The sequence below is a fragment of the Manis pentadactyla genome, chromosome 9, assembly GCF_030020395.1.
Source record: "Manis pentadactyla isolate mManPen7 chromosome 9, mManPen7.hap1, whole genome shotgun sequence".
Taxonomy (NCBI): Eukaryota; Metazoa; Chordata; class Mammalia; order Pholidota; family Manidae; genus Manis; species Manis pentadactyla.
The window spans coordinates 53181580-53204676 of record NC_080027.1 but is presented as its reverse complement, the minus strand read 5'-3'; the positions used below and the strand labels follow the sequence as shown (position 1 = coordinate 53204676).

The 23097-nt window shown below is 47.0% G+C and overlaps 1 protein-coding gene across 14 annotated transcripts in view; it reads right to left on the bottom strand.

Moving 5' to 3' along the window:
• The window catches only part of BMAL1 (basic helix-loop-helix ARNT like 1), a 99751-nt gene that overhangs the window by 51687 nt on the left and 24967 nt on the right, over positions 1-23097 (bottom strand). For 11 of the 14 annotated variants that reach the window (XM_057507403.1, XM_057507398.1, XM_057507397.1 and 8 more), the window contains exon 2: positions 16539-16610. The exons of the other annotated variants lie outside the window; for them this stretch is intronic. The gene's annotated coding sequence lies outside the window, so the exon portion shown is untranslated. The remainder of the gene's footprint in view (positions 1-16538; positions 16611-23097) is intronic. 14 annotated transcript variants of the gene reach the window in all.

Below are 23097 nucleotides of genomic sequence, written 5' to 3'. Positions count from 1 at the left end.
TGAATTTGGTATACTAAACTCTGATGAAACTAAGCTTATACACCTTTATAATCTATATATCACAATAAAGTTCCTATTAGTCTGATATTTTGGGCCAAAAAACCTCTCCAGTCTGTCTGCTAGCTGCAGCTATGGCTTGAATTTATGTGTCAATTAGCAGGTTGGTCTCATCAAAATAGCGAGGTCAGATCTAGCATGTGGATACACTTCTCAAATATGGGAAAGAAATGAAAATGGCAAATAGTATCTATAAAACAGGTATTCCCAAATGCTGTCAGGATGGCCCAACAACCTTCTAATGCAAACACCCTGCAGAAACAGAAAACCCTTCCTGGTTGTGAATGAGGAGCATCAGGATGACGAAAGAGCATATAAGCTAACCTTTTGAATGGGACTTTCTCAGCCAGGCGCCCTGGGGTGGGCTTCCGGGAAAACGTCTCATGTAAAATGTTAGGCTTGTGAATATTTGTCATGTGTGTTTTTCTGGAGAGAGGCTCCATAAATTTCATCAGATTCCCAAAGTAATCTGTGACCCCACAACACAGGGACACCCACCAGCCTTTTCTGCTGCTGCTCCTGTTTTCTTTGGGCAAGTCTGCTGACATAAACTAGATGGGGAGCCCCCTGGCTTTCATAGTGGACAAGTGACACTGACAATCAGGGAAAATCACACTCTTGCCTAAATAGTCGAGCTACTGGGGACAGTTCAGTCAATGGTGAAAAGAGGTCGTTGACTGGGAGGCACCCAGGAACTAAAAGGTGAGCCTTAGCTTGAGCCCACTGCCCAGACAGGAACAAATGACCCCCCTGGAGAACACCAAGACAGCAAAGCTAGGTACCAGGAAATCTTAGGCAAGATGACCTTGGGAACAACAGTGTGGACAGGGAAAAGAACATGGGCTTTGGAGCCACACAGGGCTGTGTTCAAATCTGGGCTGATACTAGCCATGCAGCCTTGGGATGGGGATGATAATGGCGATGACAACAGTATCTGTGCTGAGCTATTATTTCCTGATAGCACATAGTCTAGTGTATAGGAAGCAAGTACTTATTTACTTATAAAATAACATATGTTATTTCACTTCATTTTCACAGCATCCTATGGATCCCCTCTATATTATCTCCATTTTCTAGATCCGGAAAAAGAAGGTTAAAGAGATTAATAGGATGCCCAAGGTCTACAATTCAACCCACTCTGTTTGACTTTATAAGACAAACCCAGGTTTGTTGGACTCTTCACCTGACCCATGCTCTTAACCAATGAGCCCCATGGTACTGCCAAGCCTCAGTTTCCTCATCTGTAAGAAGGATAATAAAATTCACCTCTGCATGGTGGTAAGGATTAGACAGAAGTGTGTGAAGTGCTTAACCCAGTACCTGGCATAGAGAAAGCTCTATAGTGTAGCTACTGAAGTTATTCCTATGACATCTGGACCTTTAGAAGAGAGAGGGAGGCGTGGGAGGTGGGCATCTGGCTATGCAGATGGTATAGCATTTCACCTCACAGGGCTCAACAAACAGGATGAGGAACTTTGGACCAAGACTTACAAGCCTGGGATGGCTCACTCTTGGTTAAGAACAGCGAAGGGACCTTAGCAAGATGGGCAAGAATGTATTTACTCAGGGATGAAAAACTTTTCATCAAAACTTGGAGAGGATGGGGGATTTTTGGAGGAAGGAATAAATCAAGTTCAAGAAGAAAATTCTCAAGAGGCAATACCAAACAGCATGGCTCTGCCTGGGCTGGGAATGTGTGCCCACTGTATAGGAACAAGAGTTCCTATGCATGTTGGTGGTAGGACAGAGGCTGAGCCCCCAAGTTATCGGTAAACCCTCCTGGAACTTGGGTAGAGTCTAGGCATACTAAAGGAGGAGTATTTGGTGGAGCAAGTCTCTTTGGAGTTAAATAAGGAGACATGTACCCACTGTAAGAAAGACTTGGTGACTTAGCTTGTGGTGTGTAAGATCCAGAGACCTGTCTGCAGGGAGAAGAATCTGACTCAGTGATGCCACCATCCTGCCAATGCTCTTAGAGTGAACTGGGGAGTCAACAGAGCAACAGATTCATTCCCCAAAGAGCCAACAGCCTTGCAGAGGATGTGCAGGCCAGGGCTGACATTCACCTGGAGGGAAAGCACCGTGCCTTACCCCGGACAGCTCATCCCTTCCTGTTCTTATAAAGGCATCTCCACACCAAGTTATCCCGATAGGCACCAAATATCAAGGTCTTCCATCCTGTCATTGGTCCCCCCTTCTCTGTTCCCACAGCTCTACACTGGGCTCGGCATCAATTCCGGGACCATTTTAACTGCCTCTAACTAGTTCTGTGGCTTCCTCCTACAGTCCAGCCCCCACACTGCCACCAGCTGGCTTTCTAAAATAAAACTGCTGACCACGTCACTCACCTTCTGAAAGATGTCTACTAGATTTGCACTGCCTACAGAATAAACAACAAAGTCTTAACTTGCATTCATTCATTTTTTCATCACCAATCTCATGTGTGAGATCACCTACTGTGTGCCAGGCCATTTTAGGCCCAGGAGATAGAGTGGTACATAAAACAGGTAAGACAAGAATCCATCCTCCTGAACTTACGCTCGAGTGGAGCAAGACAAGCAATAAAGAAGAAAAATAAATATACCACATAAAGTTGGGTAGTAATGAGTGCTAATGAAGAAAAATAAAACAGGGTAAAAAGGGGTCGGGTAGGACAGGGCTTTTTAGACAGGTGAAAGACCACTTAAACAGAGCTTTTTGGGTAGGTGAAAAACCACTCGAATGGAGACCAGGATGGAGTGAAGGTGAGCCAGGCAAGGATGTCAGAGAACAGCAAGTGCAAAGGCCCTGAGGCAAGAAAGAGGAACGGCAAGAGAGACACATTAGCTGGAATGGAGTGAACAAAACAGAGTGCTAAGAGATGAGACCTCCCAGATAAGTAGGAGGGTCTGACTGTCCATGGTAAGGAGTTTAGATTCCATTCAAAGGATGCTAGGAAGCCATCAGGGAGTTTTGAGCAGGAGGAGTGAAACAATCATACTTACTTTTGAAAGGCCACTCTGTGTGGGAGACTGGTAGTAGTGGGGTCAGAGTGGCAGCATGGAGGCCTGAGAGATGGGGGTCATCTAGATGAGGGTAGAGAGATGTGGGGACTTTCAAAATGTACTCTTATAGGACAGCTGTCAAGTACTGCAAACAGACAGTGAGGACAGGGAAGAAGCCAGATCAGAGATGATGCCTAGATCTTGGGGCCTGGGAAATCAGGTAAAGGGTGGTGCCATATAATATAGGAGAGACTGGGGAGGAGCAGTTTAAAGAAAAAAAATCAAGACTCGGTGTAGTTATGTTGGATCTGGGATGCCAAATAAGCATCCAAGTGTGGGTGCCAAGTAGGTATTTGAGCTGGGGGCTCCAGAGAAAGATCCAGGGTCATCAATGTACAGATAACCACCAGGCCATAGCAGCTTAGGTCCTCCACCGCATGACCCCAGCTCCAGACACACACCCTGGTGTCACCTGCCCCAAGACTCTGGCCTCCACCCTACAGCTCCTCCTACCTGGAATGCAGGGCCTGGACTTCTGCAGTGTAGATTCCTACTCACATCTTACATCTACGACTTGCTCAAGTCACCTCCTGTCTGTGGGGCCCTCCCAGGAGGGAGCCACTTGGTCCACTCTCCTCCTGAGGTACCCTATTACATGTCTTGGTGACAGCACAAGCCCTTGTGTCACCAACTGTCTATCTGCACCTTTCCTCCCTGTGAGCTCCTGGGAGGCAGTGACTACAAGTCTATTCCTCTGCACCCCACTTCCTAACATGAGGCCTGGGCATGGCAAACATTTGCTAAATGAACAGAGTTCTCATCTCTGCAAAGAGGCACCTAAGAAACCACATACATGCAAACTGACTCATGCTGCAGCTGCTGTCTGCAATGGGCAAAAATAAGGCGCTGTCACCGAAGCACTAAGAAAGCTCAATGGGGTAGAATGATACCTTCCTCTGAGGAGTCTGTTAACACAAAAGAGCCTCAAGAAATCTAAGAGTTGACTATCTCAGGGTATTGCACGGTATAATGAATGCTGTACCTGAGGAAGGTGGTGTGGGTTTTGCTGCGGAGTCCACACCCAAACAGCGAGTCCACAACCAAAGCACGTAGGAGTTGGAGACAGGGAGAAAGAAACCAGCCTTGTTTACATGCACTCTTTAATCCTGAGAGTGAGGATGGAAGCAGGTCCTGTTTGTCCTCCTTTACAGACGCGGAAAGTGAGTGTAGCAGAGCTTAGGTAATTTGTCCAGGGTCAGAGAGCTGGGAACTACTGGAGCCAAGATTCACACTCAGGCCTTCCTGAAGCCCTTCCAGCAAGCTCTACAGCCTCACCCCGTCATATGAGATGGTGGGCAGGATCCTTAGGAACCCCCTGAGCCCTACACTACAACACCGAGAAAACATAGTGCTGGAGAGGGGCTGTGATTCACGTGCTGTTACTGAGGAGCTACCAGCAGAACTGAAGCTGGAATCTGTGTCTGCTCGCCAGGCCAGGTTCGCAGGGCATTACAGATGAACTTGGTCAGACACTCCTTAAAGGGCAGAGATGAAACAAAAAATAGTTTGCAAGGACTTGGAGAAATATAAGCCAGAAGAATAGGAAACTGTCTTTCCTCAATTAGTACCACTGTGTGATTTGGGGACCCCATTTTAAAATATATATGTATTTTTATTGAATTATAATTTATACACAATATTGGTTGAAAGTATATAGCACAGTGATTTGACAGTTATCTACATGATTAAATGCTCACCCCAAAAGTATAGTTACTACCTGTCAACATAGAAAGATGTTACAGTATTATTGACTATATTCTCTATGCTGTACATTCATCTTGGGGACCCCACCAGTAGGTGGGAAGCTTGGAGAGAAAAGAGGAAAATGGCCACCACTCTGAGTAAGTCACAAAAACAGCAGTATGAATGGAACTGACCACTGTGTGGCGGCTTTCTCATTTGTTCAGACAAATGTTTGCTGCCCACCTACTGTGTGTAAGACCCTGAGTAAGGCAGCAGAAAAAAGGGAAAAGAACCCTAGAGTTGAACCGCGGCTTCCGGCTTGCGTAATATTCAGTATGTTAATCTCAGTTTCCTCATCTAAAAAAGAATTAAGTGTTTGTTTCACAAAGTTGTTCTGTGTACTAAATGGGAAGGAACATGCACCTGGTACATTGGAGACATGCAGTAAACATCAACTAGCTGGCAGGTTGTTCATTGGAGAGAAAGCAAAAGAACTTACACTTACTGTAGAAAAAAGGAATGGAAAAAATAATAGTTGAACCAAAGGTCTTGTAAAGCCTTAGCAGAGTGAAGTAGCACTATTCCCTGAGGGTTAACTAAAGCACAGTGAAATTCTTTAAGAAACTTTCGGTGGCTGAGTATCTTGAGGAAAGGTGGGGAGCAGGAGAGGCAGAATGATAGGAAAAAGGACATGGAAAGAGAGGATGAGTTTGAATATATTGGGGTATTGGTCTAAAAGTCAAGAGAAGTTAAAATATATATATAAAAAAACAATGTAACTTTATCATTAATGGATAGAGTTGCCTATTAATTATGTATGGCCTTATTTTCTCTGTCAAGCTCCTATTCAACCCTCAGTACCCTACTTGCTTGATGACTTCTTCCACCCACCCCACCTGGAGGTTAATTAATCTTTCTTCTATCAACTGATTCTATGACAAATTACATGATCTCTGCTTATTGGGCTCTCCTACCAAATAGTGAGCTCCTGTGAGTACACGTTTTTTAAGCTCATGTGGTAGTCTTCTCCTGGCCCTAGGATCCCTAGCTAGCAGCCACCAGTTTGGAGTACCCCCAGAGGAGAACCTTCTCTCTACAGCAGGAAAATGAGAGACAACTCACATTTATAAAGAGTCTACTCTGTGCTGAACATCTGTGAGACACTTTTCAAATCTTAATTCATGTATTCATCAAATGTTCCTATGAAAGAATTATTATCCTTCTTTTGTAGAAGGGGACACTGGGCTCAGGGAGGTGAGCTCAAGAGCCAAAGGTCCACACTGATAATAAAAGTACTGCAGGCAGGATTTGAACCCAAGTCTTTCCGACTGCAGATCCCTGTTTTCATTAGATCAGGCAAACCACCCTGTATGGGTCTAATAAAGCTGAAGGCACCTTAGATGGATAAGTGGTCTGGGCATCAAATCTACCTGCAGGTTCACACAAGAGGTTAGTGCTAAGGAGCTCTGGCCAATACGGTGTGACCTGTTAGCAAAAGCCAGACACCAGATCAGAGACGCAGAGAGGAGGCCTCTGGAGAAGAGAGAATTCAAAATTTCACATGCAGTTAATAGTTAACAGTGGGTAAGACTGTTAACTCCCATCTCCCGAGACCCTTCCTTTGTAAGGAGAAGATATAGTCTGGATCAGCAGTTCTCACCCACATGTGGTCAGTTAAGGCCCCTGGTCAGGAACTCACAAATCCTTCCCAAATGCTAAGGAAACATTTGAGAACATGTAGACAAATGTGACTACAGTAAGTCTGGGAATGTCACCTCCTGTGCCTCTCTCCACCCCCAGCTCAGTAAAGGAACTTCTTCCATGATGTGCCATAGGCCAAAAGCTATGTCTCCGCCTCTCAAGGGTCTAATTCCACCACATCAGAGTCAGAAGTCTTGTGTCCGGTGTGCTGTCCCTTATCAGCTGTGTAACACTCAATAAGCCAGAATTTCTTGAGCCTAAGCGTCTCCAGATGTAATGAGTGAGGAGTAGGAATGCCTGCTTCACAGGGAGGTCCTAGCGGTGCTATGAGAAAATACACACAACACAAGAAGCACCTGTCCATGTAAAATGGCATTCAGATGGAAGGTGAGGGTACCACACTACATCGCCTGCCATCTCTCCCTGCTCAAGTCTCTTGGGCCTAAGGCCTGGCACTCTCCATGTAAATGCTGACCCAGCCTCACTGTCGCCCAGTCCTCGGTGGAAGGACAAGGCAGAACTGCTAAAGCCATGGAAAAGGAAGCCAGGATTTGCTGTTATTTTTCCAAAGGCTATCTGACACAACTGAGATCCTTAGGTAAGTACTTAATAATTAAATTTGTCACAATATTTGGGGACATTTTTGCCACCTTACAAGATGATAACCATTACTAAGATCAAGGCATGAAAATAATTTAACTAAATCTATAGACTTACGTATTTTGAATGCTTTTCTAAGACAAATGGGTTGCTTTTATGCCATATTTGCCAGTTTTGAAAGTTTTCAAACCTCTTGGGAGAAATGTGAATTGGTATAACCTTTCTGGGAGGCAATTAGGCAACTGGATTCAAATTTTAAATGGCTAACTGTTTAAGCCAAAAGTCCCCCTTCCAGGTAGCTACACCACAGGAAATGCCATGCAGAAGCTGACAGGTGTGTGCAACAATTTCCACAGCAGAGGGGCTGCAATGGCAGAAGATCAGAAACAACCGAGCATCTACCAACACAGGAATGATTAAATAAACTTAAAATGCATGCAGAGAGTGGAGTACAATGGTCTAGAGTGATACGGTACATTTATCTCTACATATCAACTTGAAAAGACAGCCATAGTAATTGACAGTCAGCTATAAAAAGGAAAGCTGCAGAACAGTATGTAGAGAGAGATTCCATTTTTACAAAACTAAAGTAGAAATGGGTGTGTTGGGGGTGAGGACAAAGGAGGCAGGGGTTGGGGCAACACAAGCAAATGGAAAAGTCCAGTACTGCACCCAAAAGTCTCCACAGTGCCTGCTTGGGGAAGGCTGGGAGTGGAGGGGCACTGAAGACTCTCGTCCTTTATGTTAAGGCACTTCAGTGTTGTCTGAATTTGTTACAGGTGTATACTCTTTCACAATGACAAAAACAAAAACTAGATTTTGAAAGCTCATAGAATAATAATTTTAAAAATTTCACTGTTTGCAAAGACTCCCCTAAAGTAACGACCATGGGATGCAGCACCTGCTCTCCCATTTCTGTGTGGCCACCAGTCCTGTGTGGACTTCACTGCCCGGAGGTGGTGTGGCCTCGCCAGGAAGACTCCAGGTGGGGATGGTCTCCAGCACCGAGAGTCTCCAACTCCTCACCTATTTCATAAAGATTCTGCCAAATTATGGTTTCAATGAGAAGCCTCATAGAAAGGACTCAGTGTCTTTAGTTGCTCAAATTTACATTATAAATTACTAAATTAAAGCAGTTCACTTGTTTTCAACCTCCCTTAAATAGGGGCAATCAGAATTTATATCCTACATTAGCCAACATTTTATGCTGACTTTTAAGTCCTGCTGAAGACTTAAAAATCATTAATCAGGAAATCCCACGGGGAGGGGAGAAGGTGATCTGCTAAACCCAAAAGAGAGTAAATAAAACATTAGAGCCACTTGGATTATCATAAAAATGACAACACAGTGAATGAAGTGATTTTCCTATCTAGGGTCAAAGTTGCTAATGAAAATAAATTGAAGCACAGAGTCTAAGACGTGTTGGTTACTTCTAGCAGAGACTACAGACTCAATTACCTATAGGCCACAGAAAGGGGCAGCAGCCGGGCGGGCCCAGCAGACTGGAGAAACAAGCCCAGGTAAGAGGGGCCGCCACTTTCCAGCACTTCCAGGAGGGAAGATGGACCTAGTGCTGGCAGACCTTGGATTTTTCATGAAGAGCTCGAAATTCAGATTTCTAGACAATGTCTACCAACTTTTAAATGTTAGCCATTAATTACAGAGTTTTAAAACATTGTGAGTGCTGAACAAAATACCTCTGTGAACCAGATACAACCAGCGAACAGAGAGGTTTCAACCACTGCCTAAAAGTATCTACCTTTTCTTCAATGGGTAATTGTTGCTCAATTTTATTTTTAGAAGGGGGGAAGGAGGCAGGGAAATGGTATGGAATGGAGATAAGCACAAGATAGTCAAGCAGCTGATATTAAGAAAATATTTCTAGCATACTTGAGGGAACAAGGGTAGTTGTCTATAACAAATCCTCAAAAGACTGTTTAAATTTATTCAGCTCTCTGAGGCACAAACCTCGGAGACTGAGAATTTCTCAGGTCCAGAGCAAATTCCCATAATTTGCTGTTAGTGAACCTACGAGAACCTACTACACTGCTTGTGCTACATGTTTATCATAAGAAATCTGAAAGAATAACAGCAACCACGGAAATGCTCTTCTATGCCAGGCGCCGTGGTGCATTTGGCACCCGGGATCACCAATGTGGGTCACACAGCCTCTGGGCACGATTCCAAGAAGAGCCTGTCTGACAAAATCTCCCTCCAAAAAAAAACCTCGAATAAGGAACTTAGACTTAACATCATAATTGTGCTCATTTTGTCCAAAGCCAAAACAATTAAACAGATATATTTGTGCTGATCGTAATACTTGCACATGCGTGGCAGCTTTTCTTACATCTTGCTTACTTGCTCCTCACAGCCTTTAACTGTGCATTTTAGACTTTGCATCTTGTCCAAAGTCTTCTCACAGTTATAAGTAACAATGTGACTTTAAAAACAGCAGCAATGATAACAGATATGCGGAGTTTCTTACCTGCCAGGGACAGAGCTGAGCACACTTCCACCCCACCCTCACAAGGACCACACGAAGGCTCTTTGCTCACCACCGCATTTGGCAGGTAAGGAACTCTAGAGTTGGGGTGGGTGGTTTTAAGCCACAGCACAGTAGGCACAACGCTGACACTGTGAAGCACATATGCTTCCAGGGCCTGACACTCATGTGTCAGGGCCCTTTAAAGGTTGCAGCTCCGGAGGCCACCTGCATTTTGAGCCAATCTCAGTGTGCCACCGCCAAACGTCTCCTGTTGCTCTTCCCCCATGCTCACTTTCCCCGCATGGTCAGAAGCTTTCCCCCGCCCCCAATTTCCCACCCCCCACAGAACCAAGATGAATCACTGGGAGCTCAGCCAGCTGGGCCCTAGAGGACCCTGGAGGCCTGGTGAGGGGCCCTGGGGAACAGGCTTCTCTGTGGACGGCCTAAGCAGAGCAGCCCAGGCCCCTGCCCAGCCTGGAGTCTAGGTGGGGCTCTCACATCACTGCTGTCCGAATGAAGTCTAGGAGAGGGTCTGACACTCAGAACCCTCTGAGATGGTCACCAAGGTACCCAAGTAGGGGATGGGAAGAAGGGCAGGCACCTTCAGCTTGGGAGAGGAGAAAATATTTATTTAGCCAACAGCTACGAAATATCTATTATTCAAAGACCCATATTAGACCCCTGAGAGAGGCAGACAGAGTCTCTGATGTGCACACGGAAAGCAGCGTGCAAGAACGCCTCCGCATGCACCGGCGCACGCGCACCACGCTGCCTCGGGCCGCGGCTACGCTTGACCCCGCCCTTCGGCAGACTCCGCAGCCCCTTCTGTCCAAGGTATTGCCCTGCCACCGAGAGCACTCCAGGGCTGGTACTGAGGGTCTCCGTGAGGTCGAGGAGGGGAGGCACACAGGCCACAAGGACCCGTGGTGTCACAGCCATCCCCAGAGTGTGCAGCTCCAGAGGAGCAGGGGAAGGGCACTGGCTCTGTCCGGGGCCAGAAAGGGGTCCACTTCCTCACAAAAGGATGAGGAGAGGCTGGCAAGTGGAGAAAAGAACAAGGGGAGTGGGCAGAGGGACAGCCCCTGCCAGGGCACAGAGGCTTTCTCAGCACAGCTGGCTCCGACAAGAAACAGCAGGTATGGGCACAGGCTCTGGTGTGGGGGCCCCGAGGGAGCCCCTCTGTGCCCACGGCCCAGACGCCTGTGCTGTGAGGGGCGAGGAGAGATGGTGGGCGAGTGGCTGTGTGGGCAGCTGGCCGTGCTGAACACCTACCTAGCGATCAGGCTCCTGCGGTCCTGGGGCTTGGGGGTGCTGCCCAGGTGGGGAACAAGCACTCATTAACCTGTAACCACACAAACACATGTAAAGGGCCTCTGTGGTGAGTGCTGCCCATGAGCGGAAGGGAGGGCTGCTTGAACGCAGCACAGAGACCTGTGAGCACAGAAAGGATAAGGGCGCGAACCCCGTTAGGCACCTGGGGGTGAACGCTGCCTGCTTGTCCTCTGGTGATCTGGGCCTCAGTTTCCTCGAATGGTACCTTTGAGGTAATAAGATAACACTTACCTCAGCCAACACCTACTGAGGCTCTAATACTAAGTGGTTACCTACCAAACACTTGGACAATACTTGCCACAGGGTGAGAAATCAACAATCGTATATCAATGAATGATAATTAATGATAATGGTGATGATAAGACGTAGGCTTCTTAACAGGGGGCTGAGTGAAGGCTTCCCAAGAAAAGGCAAGTCAGCTGAGATCTGAAAGGAAAAAAGGCTGAATTGGGCAAACCAGAAACAAAATGCATTCCGTGCCAGGGAATGGCTCACGGAAAGTCCCTGAAGAAGAAAGGGGCATCCTAAGTGTTTCCAGGCAAGGAAAGCAGTTCCGAGTGCCTGCTTGAGCACCCTGGTCAGCAGGATGCCTCTGTGTTGAGAAAGGCCATTTCTTCAAGGAAGCCTTCCCAGATTACTGTGAGTCCCCAAACAGGAGCTGCTCTGTCGGCAGTTTCACAGCTCTGTGCAGAACTGGGAAGTGAAGATGCAACAGGCATCATCAGGCAGAAGGCCCCCAATAAAAATGTGGGAATGCATGGGCTACCACCTAGGTGCAGTGTGCTAGCTCCCCTGGGGAACATCCCTAGGGTCAGAGCCTCTTTCTATTTGCTACTCCTCAGTATTCACTGAGGACTTTACAAGGCCCCCCAGTGAAGATAAGGATGCCCTGGGGCCCCTCCACACAGGACCACTAACTATCTTCATTCCCCAGCCAGAAATGCGTTCTTAGTGCGACTATGGGGGGAAGCTGTCAGCAGTTAGCAAGAATCACTGTTTTAGCTAATTTAGGAAATGTGGGATTCATCCAGGATGAAGCTGGGTGGAGCTCATTCCTGAGCATTCCTTGATGGATTTTTTTTTTTCATTTTGAATTGCTAGGATACTCCATCAACAACAGGACTTTAAAAAATAGAAGTTGCATTCCTGAGGCATCAGTATGCTGGGAGACACGATAGGCAGCCACAAACCCAAGTCCAGAACAACTTAATTGTGTGCTCAACACTGAGAAGAGGGATGGCCCCACCAAACTCAATGGCCAATGAGCCTCAAGTTTCAAATGTATTTGATCACAATGAAAGCCTGCTGTTTGCCTACACAGACGTCGCTACTGTCACTCTTCCAACAAACTCCTCCTGAGCTGGCTGCACCAGGCTGGCACCGAGAACCCAGAGGTCGTGTGCATGTGTGTGTGCGTGCGTGCATGTGTGTGTGTGTGTGTGTGTGTATGTGTGTGGTCCCCACCCTTAAGGAGCTCAGTTTACTGAGTATAACAGATAGCAAATCAACAGTTACCCTGATAAATGCTTTGGGAGAGAGAGAAATGCAGGGTGTTCTGGGAGCCAGGAGGAAGGTCATCTCCAGGTCACAGAAGGGAGCAGGGTGGGGAAGGAAGGTGTCCAGAAAAACGGAAACTTGAGCTGAGTTACTGAAATGGGGAGCAGGGTGGGGGGGTCATTCCCAGGAGAGCACTGGTGGAGGCACAGGAGGTGATGGCTGTTGGGAGGCTGGGCTGCGGTTAGAAATATGGCTTAGGGAAAAAGTGAGGAATGTGGCCAAAGGCCAGATTATAAAGACTGCAGGCCTGCTGAAGGGCTTAGGTCTGACTCTGTAAGCAGTGGGGAGCCCTCGGAGAGTTTTAAGTGGCAGAAAACCACGACAAGATGTGTGAGTTACAAACACCATGCTGATGTGGAGTGCGGGGGTGGCATAAGGGAGACAAACTGGAAGACCAATTAAGAGGCTGTTGAGAAAAACCCAAATGGTGAGTCCTTAATGGAGTAGAGAGGGAGGGGCGGGGTGAGCTGATGAGTTAGAAGATGGGCTCCTTAGAATGTGGGAACCCAGGAATACGACAGGAAAGGACAAAGCCAAGGACCACGCATGGTGACCCGCCGAGGTGTGCGGTCCCACCCACAGCAACACGGGGAGACCCACTGGGCAGCAGGGGAGGGAGGAGCAGAGGCACCGGGGGGCAGCAGTAGGGGTAGGGGTGGGGAGGGGCTTCTGGGCTGGATCTGGACACCTGGGTGGCTTCAGGACAGAGGGCAGCAGGGGCTGAGCTCACCCAAGGAGAACACTGGGGTGGCATGAAAGAGACCAATATAATCCTTATTAAGCTAAGGACAAAGAGAGAGCTGGCAAAGCAGGCCGTGGAGGTAAGGTCGTGGAGACTGGAAGACAAGCAGAAGACAGGCCAGGTGGAGAGAGACAGCATGGACTCAGGAGGGGAAGGGAACCCTCGGCTGGGCACAGACAGGAGGCCCGGAGAGGGAGCCCTCACTGGTGCGGGCCATTAGCTGGCCTGCAGTACCACAGCCAAGCAAAAGGTGAAGATGAAGTGTGGACGGCTCAGCCAATGTATCTGTACTGTAGTCACCTCAAGGAGCATCCTTATGACAGTATCTCCCCAGAGCCTCACTGTCTTGCTCCACTCTCAGCAAGGCCTTCCTGACCACTCCCACCGAGTGACTGGGCCAACACCCCTCACCCTCTCTTGCCTTGGTTCCCTCCAGAGCTTTACCACGCCTGCCCCCCTTACATTACACGGCCCACACATTCGTTTCCTCACCTGCCGGAACATTGCCTCCTGAGGGCAGAGAACCTGCCCCCCCCACCTCTGTGACAGCATGCCAAGAGCAGTGCCTGGCACACAGAGGTTAGCAGCTTTGTCCCAAGTCACCTGGCTCATTAGAAGCAACAAATACTTAGCAAGCACATACCATGTGTTGGATACCATGCTGAATGCTGGGAGTACAGTGGCAGGCAAGACAAAATGATTCTGTGAATTCTGTGTGTGTGTTGTGAGATGTGTCGTCTGTGTATGGTAGTGTGAGATTTGGTGTGTGTGTTGGGGACCCTGTCCTCAGTGCTTGAAGTTGGAGGAGAGAAGAAGACCAAGTATTTAAACAAAAAGTAGATTATAACTGCCACAGGGTGAGGACTGGGATCTGACTGTCGTGCCTTGTAGTAATACTCCCTTTCCAAGCCCAGGACTGCCACCTTCTCCAACTCACAGAAGCCTTCACCTGGGGAAACAAAGTAGTTCATTTTGGAGATCTCAGGTTTCTTCCATCCTTTCTTAGACTGCTAAGAAGTGGAAACACCCACTACAGGCTCTGACTATTTAACCTGAAGAGTGCAATCTGTCTCTAGTTCTTCTATATAAGCAGGAGGACAAATTCTACACTCAGGCAGGAGAAAACAGGGAGCAGCAGCATTAGCCACAGGTCAGACAGATCTGGGTTCAAATCCTTGTAACCTTGGGCATGTTACTCAACCTCTTTATAATTTGATTTCTTTTATTGCTGAAGTGAGAACTAATTCCTGTGTCATAGGTTGTTGCAAAGATGAAATAAAATTATACTTACAATGCACTCAGCACGGTGCCTGGTACACATTGAGTGCTCAATAAATAGCGGCTCTAAACCAGTTACACCTGTTGCTTTCATTATGAGACCTCTAATTTCTATATTCACACAAACCAAGCCAAAAACGACTTATGTTCAAACCAAAGAACATACATGTAAAATAGAGCACAAATTGATATCTAGTTGGATGACTTGAATAATTACCTCCAATTCTCATACTTGAACAGACTCTACAGTATGGGTTTCATTTCAGTTTCATGGTCTGCCCTATTTTTTCTCCAATTTAGACAAATGCAACCACTTCCTCAACAGATCACATCTTGTTTCGTGGCAAGAGTCCAGACATGGGCTGGATTCCACGGTGCAAGTTGTGGCAGAGCTATGAACACCACACCTCAAGAGAGCATAAGAACACAGTTGCAAGCCCAGTGTACACACAAACTCCCGAACACAGCTTGGTTCCAGAGAAGGAAATAAGAACTGGTCACAGCATGTTGTGCCTGCCTCAAAGCTAAAGAAAAGGTTATTCTTTACACAGAAATACCAAGATCTTATGTGACACCCTTCTTTTTCCATCCAAACTCTCTATAAGTGGTTTACTTCACTGATGTCTCTGATTCTTTATCCCTCATTTATGTCCAACCCCATGCAACCTGGAGCCTCCCAGCCCCGTTCCCCTCTTGTGGCATCACACTCCTCAAGGCCATCTGTCACTAACTTGTCACAGATACAGCGGCCTTTCTTCACCCTTCTTCCTCGTCTCTGGTGCCCCACCCTCTCCCCTTCCTGGGACTCTCTCCCTTGGCCTCTGGTTCTCTTCCACCTTCTTCCTTTCCCAGTGTTACGCACATTCCCGAAGGCTTGGCCCTCTGCTCATCATGGGGAGAATTTATTTAATCCTATGGCTTGCATTCTACATCTCCAGGCCTAACCTTCTCAGTCCAGGCTTCAGCTCTGTACTCCCAGTGTCTACTGGACATTTCCTGTGGATGAACCACTGTCATCTTGAATTCAATGTACCTAAAACCACATGCATTAACAACTCTCCATCTCCAATATCCACAATTTGTCAATGGTGCCATTCTGAACAACGGTAACATTGTGAAAGTTTATCAAGTTGAAACTCTTTATCTTCGTAAGCGCCTGTCTTTGAAGTCTAAGAAGACAGCAAATCGTATGGTTCTTCCTTTGCAGTATCTCTTCTCTAGGTTCTTTGCTTCTATTCAAACCACTGTTCACAAAAGACCTCATGCCTGGATGGCTGCTGCCTTTGAACAGGCCCCTGCCTCTTCTCCAAATATTGCATGAATGGTCCTAGCACACTACTTATGCCATTTCACTTGTTTGCCCAAAACAACCTCAATGGCTGCCCACTGCCCTCAGGACAAAGTCCAAGGGCCTTAGCCCAGCATTCAGGGTCTAGAAAAGGAGTCTGCAAACTACAGCCCACAGGCCAAATCCTGCCCACCACCTGCCCCTATAAATAAAGCTTTTTGGAACACAACCTCGCCCATTCATTTAAGTATTATCTATGGCTGCTTTCATGCTACCATAGTGAAGTTGAGCACCTGTGATGGAGACCACATGGCCTATGAAGCTGAAAATACTTACCATCAGATCCTTTATCAGGAATATGTGCTGACCCTGGTCTAGAATAATCAGATGCCAGCAGATCCTGCCAAAGTTCCTGCCAATGACTCCTGGGAATGAAGCTCTTGCTCTTGGGGTCCACTCCAGTCCTGAGCCCACTTCCTTTACCTTTTACACCAAAAAACTTATTTCACTCCTCCTTGGACTTCTCCTTCAAAACACAGACAAAGCCCAACCTCTCCATAAGGCTGGCTGAATCCTAGATGTTCCTCCCTCTGGCTTCCCTCTGTGCATCTACCACAGAAATCTACAGTGAGATTTCACTTCTCCCACAGATCCTTTCCACCTATGCTACAGGCTCTCTAGAGGCCAAGCAGTGCCAGTAATAACTACCCTGCCCTTCATTCAAATACCTATCCTCAGTAGCATAATTTGGTAAGGAGGCATCAAACTTACCAACGAAGGCCTAGGATTCCACATTTGAAAAGTTAAGCTTGGGTCCAAAACATGCACTGTAGCCGACACCACCTAAAAGCCAATGAGGTTAGAGTTTAGCTTTAAAAGAGAATATTTAGACATTTTCTTTAAATTTTCAACCCCTCAATAACTTTGCATTCACTGTCCTCCCAGGATGTCCATCTCTGCTTCTCTGCCTTGAAAATCCTGCTCATTCTTCAAACCCACTGGACAGTCTTTCCCGGCAAGCCCCCCCAGTGTCCACGGCTAACCATGCACCCCTGCCCCTCCCCTGCCCCTCAGCTCCCATGGAGCTCTGGTGACACATCTATGGTAACCCATGGCATATAGGAGCATAACTTCTTATTTAGGAATGGGGGCCTCAGACTGTAGGCTTCTCAAAAGAAGAGACCTGTTAAATTCACCTCTCCCCTTACCTACACTGCCTAGAACACTGTGGGCATTTAGATTGTACTCAAAAAATATTTTTAAAATGGGTGGGAAAATGCCTACTCAATTCATTAACACATGCCTAAGTATCTAAAATTCCACTAGGCCACAATTTTTACCCTAGAAATGCATGCCACAATCCCACTGCTTTTAATAAGCAATCATATAACAGGAAGGATTAATGAGATTAATATTCTAAGCTTCTGGGCAGAGAGCCCTCAGAGGCTCCCACAATCTAAGAGACAAGCCCAGCTCTGTAACCAGGCCACCAGGCCTGCACCAACTGGCCTGGCCTGACTGCAGCCTCTGCTGCACGTTCTGTGATGGATCCTACGACCCAGACAGACAGGGCTGACAGAGCCCACTCTGCATTCCCTCTCACTGCATGTCATCCTCCCCTTCTCTCCATCTTATCTCCTGTAATTGAAATGACATTCATATCACACATCATATTCCAGACCAAGTTCATGGTGGGGCCAGTAAGATTTTTCCTCTCCATAAAATATACATAACAGAAAATTTACAATCCTAGTCTTTTTCAAGTTTATAGCTCAGTGGTATTAAGTACATTCATAGCACCACCATCCATCTCCACAACTCTCTTCATCTGCAAAAGTAAAACTCTCTCTCCATCAAACAATAACTCCACCTTCTCCCTTCCCCCACCCCACCCCTCCCTGGCACCCAGGAAGGTCCTGTGGAATGAATGAATGAATGAAGACATGAATGCCTCTGACCTGAACCCTCCCCACAAAAGCCAGAAGTATGTCCCTTTCTGCTAGACTCCCAAACATCTTCACATTTTTCTCAGATTTATTTCAATCAATCTTAAATGTTCCCTGTTTTACAAAATTCTTTTCTTCTTCAGGGCAGCAACTATGACATATTTGAAAGGGTAAGCTTGGGCCCCAAAACATGCATTTGGCCTGTCCTCCATGCTGCCAGATCTGATGGGCAAGTCACAGTCCTCATTTTACAGCTTTGGTACCAGTGAAGCATTCCCTCTTGTCGGACTGCTCCCTTCACCTGTCTTCCAGGATAACACTCTGGGTTTCCCACGCGCCTACGTGGCTGCTCTTCCCCTTTGCTGGGTCTTCCTTACCCCACCTCTTAAAGTCAGAGTGCCCCACGGCTCTGCTCTTGTTCTCAGCTCTTCTCTGTACACCTTTAATCGCTCCCTCTGTGATCTCACCTAGTCTCAGAGATTCAAATTTCATATGTAGGCTGACGATGCCCAGGTTTCTTTCTCTCCACTCCTGGACCTCTCCTTATAACTCCTGGGTAGTGTGTGTGTGTGTGTGTGTGTGTGTATTGCTGTTTCAAGGAAAATATCAAGTAGACAGGAGCTCTGTGTAAGTCACGTTCAAAGACTCAAAGTTAACATGTCCCACACAGAACCCTGACGTTCCTCCAGGACCTGCTCCCCCAAGTCTTAATCCATCTCAGTTTAAGACAATACTCTTCCAGCTCCCCAGGCCAAAAGGTTTAGAGTCACTTTCATCTATTTCTCTCTTACTCCATATCCAGTCCTCACTAAACTGGTTTTTACCTTCAAAATATATTAAGAATGTGACCATTTCTCAGCCCCTCCACCATTACCAACATAGATTATTGCAACAGCCTCTGAACTGATGTTCCTACTTCCCTGCTTCTACCCTCAGTATCATTCCCACCTCCAGCCACAGTTCATTCCCAGCATGAGAGGGAATCTGCTACAGCCTAAGTCAGATTACATCACTTCTTTGCTTAAAAGCCATCCTAGCAAGAACCATGCCAAAGGGACGAATGTTTCCCAAGTAGACCTGCAGGCCCAGGGGCAGGCTCGGGGAGGAAGGGTCTTCAGACCAGTGTCCTCCCCACATCTACCTGTCTCTCAACTGGCAGTTTGGCTACAACTCCTATTATCTGATTTCTTAAAGAAAGAAAACTTTTTAGAAGGAGAAAAATACAACCAGTCAGCTTCTTTTTCCAGTTAGAACACCACAAAGAGCCAGCGACATCCACATTTCTCAAGAAGCAGTAAGATATGTCGGGTCTGTCACCACTTAATAGCGAGCTTCCAAAAACAAAGCTAGCCTTCCAGAGACTAGTCACTACCCCCTCGGTGGTGGTGCTGGGGAATCCTCCCTACGCCCTCTTCTCCCTGTGTCCCCCCACTGTCATCCAGCCCCTCTTGCCTGACTGTCTCTAACTATCCCTCTCCTCCACCTCACTGATGCTGTGGCTGGAGGTGAAGTCCAAATGAAATAACCAAGGACTATAATCAGAGCTCAGGTCTTATCAGCTCTCTTCAGAACTATAGCAGCATCCTCTTACCTGGTCTTCCCACCTCTAGTCACTTAGATATTTCCAACCACAACCCCGCACAGCATCTGGGATGATTTTAATAAAACCTACATTTGACCAATCTTCTGCTTAAAATTCTCCAGAGTTCCTACATTGCTATATTATAAATTATTCAAAACTTATTAAAATAAGCCATGGTAAATATTCTTTTTTACCTTCCCCAGATGCTTATCTTCTGTCTTCTTTAAAAGACCTTGCTTGTCCCAACAGGGGTGGGCAAATCATCCAGCCCAGAGTGGAGCACTCCACTCCACGGCTAGAGTGAGCGGTCTGAGAGGATAAGCCCATGGCCCACACTGGGCCAGTCAGATTCCTTCTCTGAAACTGAGAGATGGATGCAGGAGAAGGAGTTCTCCCTTCACTGGACTGCTAAACGGGGGCTGCCAGAGGTGGCGCCCCCAAGAGGGTGGCCTGTCTATGGTAGGAAAGACAGATGCCAGCACACAAAGGACAGAAGGCAAGCAGCCGATGACCACTGGCAGCAGCGCCTTCCATTCCGGAACCTCTTCCTGCTGGGAGCTCCTACAGGATGCTTCCCAGGTATGCAGCCAGGAATGACCCACACATGCCTCAGGTAGCTGGAGTTCCAACAGGCCCACCATGCCATTTCCTGTATCTGTGTCCTTTCCCACATTGTTTTCTCTGCCCAGGCGCACGCTTCTTGGGTTTTTACACAGCAGCCAGACTTCCCTTATGGAGCCTTCACTGGAGGGAAGCACAGTTGGTTTAATCTCCCAGACGTGCCCTAAAATGCTGAGGCTATACCTGCTCTGTTACACTTAGGCCATCCCCTGCCTTCCCAATCTCACAGCTAAAAACCTCAGACTCAACGTAGCGTCCTTGTACTTCCTCACTGCAATGTGGACTTCCCTCTTCTTCCTTTCTGCCCCGTGCTGCTGTCATTCCTGGACCCCATCATCCCCCACCTGGAGCCAACCAACAGCCTCCTACTCTCTCTGCCACTCCCTCTACTCAACCGTCCCTCCCACTACTGTAGTTAAACCTCCAAGAACCTTCCAGCCACCTCAGAATCAAACCCTGGTATTAAGGCCCTTCAAAAACCGGCCACAGCCTATAGTCTCTAATTTCTCAAACCACTTCCCCTTTCAGGAACATGGAACAGACATACTTTTCCCTGTTCCAGCTGCTGTATACAAGTAAAAGCCTCAGATCTTATATGTAAAACAAATAAAAGAAGTCACTGAAGGCAGAGTGAAGAAAGCAGACCGGCTAGGGACCACAGGACCCAACAAACAACACCATGGTGAGTGCCCTGCATTTTCTCTTTGCTTCATAAATTCCAGACTTGGAAACAAAGAAGCTACAATCTGGAAATGCAACAGGCAGACAAAAGAAAAAAAAGCCCTTAACAAAAGCTTACATCCTCTAGCAAGACAGAAAACTTTTAAATAATAAGAACTCTATTTCAGCCAAACACCACAGAAAACCCCATGTTTCTACCTCCCACCCACACCAGCCAAGTGCAAATGACATTTACAAAAAGCCTACAGTGAGCAATATACTTAATGGTAAAAGACTGCACACTTTCCCCCAAGATTAGAAGCAAGCAGTGATGGCCACTCTCACTGAGCACAGAACTCCAAGGGCTAGTCAGGGTGACAGCCACCAAAGGAAGTAAAAAACATGCGGACTAGAAAGGGAGAAATGAAACAATCTCTATTTGCAGATGATATGATTGTCTATGAAAAATCCTGAGGAATACACCAAAAACAATCCTATGACTAATGAGTGCGTTGAGTGTAAGGATGCAGGATACAAGATAAAAATAAAATACTGATTTTATTTCTATATACTAGCAATGAACAAGCGGGCATCACAATTAAAAATCCATGCTATTTGCAATTGCCAAAAAGAAAGAAGTACTTAAGATATAAATAAAATTTCTTCCAACTAATCATCCCATGGTCTAGCCACATGGATCTACCTCTGCCATGAGAACAGAAACAGTACTATTTGTTTCACTATGTAGTGAAGCTGAAATATCTAGCCAGTGCCTAGCACCTAGTTGGCATGCAGTATCTGTAGCCACAGCTCATACCCTGCTCTGTTTAAGATAGAAGTTCTCCCCCTTTATGCTTCTAGTAAGATCACTGCCTACTAACAATTTCCATCTCTAGCTTTTGTCTTGGCAGGTCTCAATTGCCAAGGAAAGACCAGGGAACCTGTTTCCATTCCCATTCCAAACATACTTACATTCTTACATTACAGACAGCAGAGATGAAAGTGGTCTCCATAGGCATCTCTCAGCCACCCAGGAGGACACTGGGCCCTTCCACATCAGTCCAAGGGTTGGCCCCAAGACCCCAGACAATGATGTGAGTCCTGACAACACTGGGGCACCCACCCCGTGTGCTGGGTTGAGCTACAAATGTCCTCCCTCTGTATGAAAGCTCAGTGATGCATGAGAATTCCATGTCTGTGCTGAAGAAAGTACTGGGGAGGAGAAAAGGCCTTGGGAGATAAGTCAGTGCCAGAGGACATTCAGATTTTTTTTCCAAAAACTTTCTGCTCTTCTCACTTCCGAGGGTAGAAAGTGAGATTAATGGTCATTAGGCAAAGCCAAAACCTCAGAACAAGGCTGAGTCCTCTCTTTTTCTCACCCTCCACCACCTACCCCAGAGGAAAACCTGTTGTTCCACCTTCAGAATAAAATCTCAAAGCCGACCACTTCTTACCGTCTCTACTGCCACCACCATTTGGGACCTGGGTACTGACGTCACAACCCTGGGCAATTCCAGGACTCCAGCTTCTCCACTGAGCCCTCCTTGCTCCCTCAGGCTGTTCTCAACACAGTAGCCAGAGATGTAACCCAGAGGCATGTCATTCCTCTTTCAAAATCCTGAAATGTTCCTGGCTCTCCTTGGCATTGACACGCAACCGAGTCCTAGTGACTGCAGTGGTCCGGCCTCCACTACTTCTCTGCCCTCTCCTCCTGTGCTCCCCTCCTCACCTTCTCACTTCACTCCCGCCACTCAGCCATGTCTGCCTTGCTGTTCCCATTGATCAATGTTCTTCCCCTAGTCAAACACACGACTCATTTCTTCACCTCATTCACTGTAGCATATGCTATGCTACTAGATCACTAAAACCTCCTTTTTCCTGTGGGCACACTAGACTACACTTCCCAGCCTCCCTTGCAGTTAGGAGTAAACATGTGACTGAGTTCTGACCGATGGGTGGGAAGCACATACATACGCTCCTGCCAGACTGACCCATAAAAACAACCACAAAATCCTCTCTTTTCCCTCACCCTCTAGTTAAATGGACAGGAATCTGAGGGCCTTGAAGAAGACAAAGCCAAAGGATAGGAGTATGGGTCTCTCAATACCCACAAAGAAGGACACTTGCTGGCCACACTGGAATTGTTCTGTGTAAGAAAGAGAGTTTCCTTGGGTATGTTCACCACTCCCTCCCCAGTGCCTAGCACAGTGCCTGGCAGATAGCAGAGGCTCAATAAGCAATCAGTGAGTTTGCAATAAAGCCAGTGAAGTGTCTGGTACAGTTCTTAGCACATAGTCAGCTCCCAGGAAATACTGGCTGCCCCTGGTTTTATTGGTGTGGATTACCCTTCAGGGAGCAGCTCAACTGGGCTTCCTCTCCAGTCCCTTCTCCTGCTGCCTTGAAACACAGCCACCTCTGCTCCTTGCCACTCCTCTGTGCCTTCTCTCTCTGCACGGCGTTTATCACACTGCATTAGTGGACCTTATCTCACTTTTCCCTGTTTGAGTCCGAATTGTCCAAA